Below are 6,247 nucleotides of genomic sequence, written 5' to 3' on the forward strand. Positions count from 1 at the left end.
CAGGCCCCACTCAGCAGAAGGCCAACCTACATGGTCTCTGGATATCCCTTCCAAACAAGACTTTTTTGTGATTCAGTGGAACAGGCTGAGCACTGCTCACACAGCTTGTTAAACAGAGCTATGTTTTTCCATATTACATTACTGTATCTTCCTTCCCCATTTACTTCTCTGAGACTTCCCCTTTCAGCTCCAATCACCAGCTACTCAATTACTCAGTTAAAGACCTGATCTTGCTTTTGACATCCCCAACAAAATGTCAGAAGTGCAGCATAAGAGTTACTGCAAGATGCTGCTCTGCTCTGAAAGTTCCTGCACAGCTAGGCTTGGAGACAAGATAAGGAACTATAGAAATTCTCAGTATTCATAACACTTCCTAACAGAAAAGAACCAAAATAATACCTATCATATTTCATTTAACAAGTATCCATACAACTATGGATCACATATCTTACTACATTCCAGCTTTTATATTTCTAACTTTGTGTATTTCCTGGCTGTAAAGGATAGATGACCTACCAGGCATTATACATATAAATAGAAAAAGTGCTGTAAACATACTGAATGCTGGTATTCAGATCAAATCTATTCCCTTCCCATACAGTTTTTGATTCACATGTGGCTTCTCACCTTACATAAAAAGCAGTTGAAATAAACAGGCCAAGCAAGATTTGAAGCTTATCTCAGCAGATCTGTGCTTGAACTAGTTTCCAAGAGAACTCCTAGCATGCAGACTTGATGAAGTCTATTTGCATAAAGCAGAGCACAGTTCTGATTGTTGGAAGAAATAAAGGTTATCTACAGCATACTAAGACAATGTAATTTAGTGATTGTTTACTTGTCTGTGGAATTTGACCCATATTATGTAAGCATGCTTAAAGACATTAAATATGGAGCTAGTAGTTCGGACAACTAAAATGAGAAGTCTAATCATATCAAGCCAACAGATCACCTTCCAGATTTTCATGCCATGGAAAATTCTGTGAAATAATTACCACTCTAGCATGACATTTCTCTTTAATAGTTATAGCCTGAGTATTATTCTGAAGGAACATATTACTCCAACTGTACAGCCAGAGTGCTCAAATTAAAGTAGGAGTTTTTATAAGGAAGTGAACCTCTCAGCTAACAATTGAAGCACTTGAATTCCTTTGTAAGACCTCTCTCTTGGAGGGCCACATTCTATTTTTTTTTCCAGGAAACAAAGTTTGTAATTCTGGGAATGGGATTCTTAGATTTCCTGAGAAATGTTACTTCCAAGTGACTAATTACTGAAAAAGCAGTTTCCAGTTTGAAGATTTAGTAATCTTCAAAAGTAGCTAGCTAGTATATAGTGATGCTTAAACATTGTTCCAGGCCAGAATCATAACTCTTGAGGTGTAAATGCTAACCCGATATATCTATGCTGTATCTCCATACTAGTTCACTGGCCTTAAGTATGTTCATAGTCTGGATTTTGTGACTTACATAATCTTCAGAAAGTTATTGACAATCAAGCCTCTGAAGCAAAGGCAACTTCAAATTTAGAAATAAATTAATATAATCCTATTAGTAGAATATGCATATATAAGTAAAAGGAAATTCAGATATGTATTGCTTTATGCATGTAGATGTGCGAATGTGTCATTTCTAATAAGGCCATTAATGAAGCCAACTCCTTCATGCCTACTGACTTCATGTAAGGCTACCAGGTTTCCTTGGTTTTCCACTCACCATTAAATTCCACAATGATAGTGTTCATCTGTGACAAATTAAGATTAATTCATAACAATTTAATGGCATGGAATATGAACCAGTGCATTTTGGTTTCATTATGATAGGCCTTTGTTTCAGGCTTCCTTTGCTTAAAATAAGCATTACAATACAAAACCTTAACATAGCATTTATACGATTAATTTACTTACTAGCTATTGTATAAAAAATTCCTTAACCACTGTGCCAGTGTAAAACCAAGATAAAAGCTGTCCTCTGTAGGGATTTGGTCTACTCTGTGCTACTTCCACTTCTGCCTCTACCACACACACCAAGCAAACCACACTACCTTGTATACTCGATAATAATGTGGTTCTCTACAGCATTCAAAACCAACAGGCTTCTTACACTTCTTTCAATTCAGGATGGACTAGGCTGTTCTCCCATAGCCTTTCTTTCAAACTCAGATCTTGCTTTGGTACTTCCCCAAGTTCCTTTTTTTTTAAAACCTGTGTTCTAGGAGACATTTAACAGTAACATAGAAATCCTTGTGTCCGAAGATCAGGAGGCCCCTGAGCCTCCTAAGATCCACAGCAGAGCCTTTAAATTTCCAAATTTGAAAGCACATCTGCTTCGATGCTTAGGACTAGCTGATACCAAGTCATGCCCAAGCCTGATCAGAATCAGGAACATCAACATTCTTATCTTTAGTCCCGTGAAGAGAGCTTTAACTATCAGGACCTGCCTGGGAACGCCTACTAAGTACCAACAGGCTCTGGTATCTCTGGAAACAATGACAACGGCAACAGTTTAAAGAATTAAAACTAATTGCACCACCACCCTCTTTGTTCCCCACCATAATTGCTCTGATGTTACCGGTTTGCAGCCTGGAGGGATGTGCTAGGTTCCAATTCTTGTTCTCAGTAGTTTCTTTTAATCTACACACAGAGGATTATAAAGTACTGGCTCAATCCTTGGGACAACGTCTGTAGCTTGACTGTCTTCTTCTCAAGCTTAAGCAGCCTAATTAAATAAGTATCTTAATTACTTGGCTCCAGAACCAAGTCTTTCTCTACTCTCTCTGGTCCAACCAAACAAATTTTATTCTAATTAGTGGGGCCCAGAATAAACAAAGGGGAAATAGTCCTAAGGCAAAAATCTAGAGTTTAAATCATTTTTTCAAATGGCAAGAACCACAGTTTAATGCAATCTAATTGTATTAGGGGAACAGGACCACGAAAGGGATAGAAACAGAGAGAAAGGGAGGCCACATCTAGAGAAATGCTATCTGAATATTCTTCTTACTCATATTTTCTCAACCTGACAGAAGAAAAACTTGTGGAAATTGACAAGTTATTCGGTATAAAGTTTAGAACTCAAGAGTAGAACTACAGTATCTTCAGTTTTGTTGAGTTCAGAAGTTTTGTTTTTTTTTTTTTTTCCATGTGAGGCAGTACCCTTCAGAAATACATTTACTTTCACCAGCAAATACAGTAGCACGCAAAGTACAAAGCAATGTGCAACTACGAGATAGTTTCAACTAGCTTGCTAGTTACAACTTTTTCCTGTCTAATGATTTAATGAACTGCCTGAGTCTTAGGTGTTGTTTCCAAGGTAAGTTATACTGTCTGAGTTCAGGTATTTTGTTTCAAGTTAAGTGCTGTTTGGCTTCTTGTTTGTTTGCTTTGTAATTTCTCATAAACAAATACTTAAGTCTTTCTTGTCCTTATATTTTGTTATGCATATTAAGAAGTAGCTTCAGTCCTATAAAAATTTTTAATTCCTGGGATATGAATGAGTAATTGAGCCTCTGGACATATAGAATGTCCATCAGAAAACCAATACTTAAGCTTGAATTTTATGAGTGCTTACAAGCTGCTCATGAAGTTACTTTTCTTCTCCCTATCATCACTAAGCTAAATATTTCTCCTACAGTTCTACATTAATGCTTTACTCACTGTGGCCTACAAGGTAAAACACCATCAGTTGAGTTAGTGCCATCAAAAGACACCTCTTCGATTGCAACAGTGTAACACAACAGAAAGGCCAGCAATAACAACATAGTAGCAAAGTCTTAGGCTGCAGCAAGAAAAAACATGCTAAAGCACAGCAGCTACAGACACAGAAGCAAAGCGAAGAATCTACTTACCTTTGAAGATCTCAAATACACAGGGAACCCCGACAAAATAGGATTGCCTTCACTGCCTACCCTTAAATGAGGTCTGGAAGGAGTGGCTCCTGGCTCTACCCCTTCTGGTCACACAGCTGCACTGCATTATACCTGAGCTCCCTTGGGTTGGCCCTGCCTTCCCACCAGGTGCTCAGTTACTGCCTCAAGCCATGACTTAGCATTTCTGCTACACTGATGTATGTGGGTGTTTTAAATACTGCCAGCATTTAGATGCAGCTCTGAAAAAGTTTTAGAAGTAATCTTCCCCTGTGTGTGTAGCTGGTATGTATAAGGAACTCTTTTCTTGGTGAATGTAGGGAGGCTGGAAAGAACTCTTAGAAAGCTGATGCTAAACTTCTGTTTGAATGGTGATTCTTGTAATAAAGAAAAGGGAGTAATTAAATGGTGTGGGAATACATATCATTTACATTTCAAAGGGTATTTCATGTGATCAAGCTTTACTCATACTAGCAAAGGTTAGTTTTATGCTGAAATATTTGTGTATATATAATTTTTTAAAATAGATACTGTAGGATCATACAGTTCTGGGGTTAGCACTCTGATTTATGCTTTTCAAGTTAAGTAAAAAATGAAGTTGTGTGAAAGGGCCTGACTGTGTGACATTTCCAATGTCAGAAAAAGATACCTTCCTTGCTCTGAAGTTTAAGCTTATGTTGCTTAAGATGTAGAAATTAGAGTTGCTCTATCTTCTGCATACTGCTGGTAATGTCTTTTCTGTCTGTAACCCACAGTTGAGAGTTGGCTGGGTGTTTGTCTTGCTTTGATATGAGAAATTCAGAAAAAATCCTCCTCTCCAAAAAAAAAAAAAAAAAAGTCTGCAATGAAACAGTAAAGAGAAAAAAAAAAACACCCAAAAAACAGGTCAAATTCTTAATAATATCTACTTTAATATATGGCTGAAATACATACTATGGGAGAAACATCAAGTAAAATTTACTTCCTACTTAGTTATAATGGTCAGGGAGAGTCATATATTTTTCAGATTTCTAGCAACAATAGTGAAGGCTTCTAATGAAATCCAGGAACAAGTAATAACATACTGGGAAAACCTGAACTCTTCTAACTGCATGCAGAAGATACAAACTAGGATTATTAAATGTTTTTTATGTGGTGTCAGCAATTGGTAGTAGGAAAAGTTAAAGGCTATTTTAAGAAGATTCCTTGACTGCTTTGCATTAGAAAAATTAGTTATGTGTTACCCAAATCAGTGTTCTATCTAGTCATACAAACAATTTCTGTTTTAAAAAGCTTGAGGAAACAGCTGATGTTAATTGAGTTAGTTAAAACTTAGTGCAACTTAGTTTTGAATCTGTTCAGGAAACTTTGTGGTTTATAGTGTTTTCAGTGAGAATAACTATTCGCTCTAAGACTATGAAGGTGGTTTCTCATACTTTCTAGTGGCAAAGTATGAGTTCTCCTATGTCCGCAGGCATTTGTTCCAGTGGGTGAAGAAGGGTAGTAAGTTGCTGCCTTGGAAATTATGCCAATTCACTGTTTGTGGGCTGTGTAGTAAATCGAGATTATTTCTGTAACTAGTTAAAAAAAAAAAAAAAAAAAAAAAAAGTATAACCAATGCTTCTGAAGTGGGAGAGAGAGGGAGAACCTGAAAGAATGCTTTTCTTTGGATTGCTTGTGTCACAGAGGCAGATGTGGTTCAGAAATCCTGCCAGATTTGGACATTAACTGTGTGTTGGGAAACATCCCAGCTCTGTCTCCCTGGGGAAGTGCAGATGACAGAGAACTACACCTCAAAAAAATAGAAAATCACAATTTAAGAGACGGAGAAGAAGCTGCTCAGGTGAATAGCCATACTATCTGTAGGAAACCTTGGGGGGTCAAAGACATGTTTTCCTATATTTGATTTCCCCTTCTGTTGAAATGGACATTTGTCATTCCTTGATAGTTTTCTTTGTTAGCAAATATTTGAACAACTTGTAGAATATTTAAGAAATCTAAGATTTCACAGTTTTGATTATCTGCTTGACTCAGAAAAGCTATTTTCAATTACAAACATCATGCCATTAAATTCCTGAACTTCTTCAGGCTGAACTTTTGATTTGGTACGCATTCAAACTTGGAAAAAAAAAATCAGCAATGTCTGCTTATGCTGCTTAGGTACTGTGTTCCACAGTCATACTTTTTTTTTATTTTTTTATTTTTATTTAATTAAGCTTTAATATTTTATTATTGATGTCATAACTGTCTCTGCTGAGTCTGTTCTCAGGGCTGCTTTCCTAATGCTGATGATGAACAAACAGCCATCAAATTCAGCTGCAGTTAGAAGCAAACATAGCATTCAACCTTGAATTGTGGAAGGAATTGTAAAATCACTTGAATAGACACTAAAAATGTGTATCTAAACAATCG

Source organism: Meleagris gallopavo, chromosome 4, assembly GCF_905368555.1.
Source record: "Meleagris gallopavo chromosome 4, MGAL_WU_HG_1.1, whole genome shotgun sequence".
Lineage (NCBI taxonomy): Eukaryota > Metazoa > Chordata > Aves > Galliformes > Phasianidae > Meleagris > Meleagris gallopavo.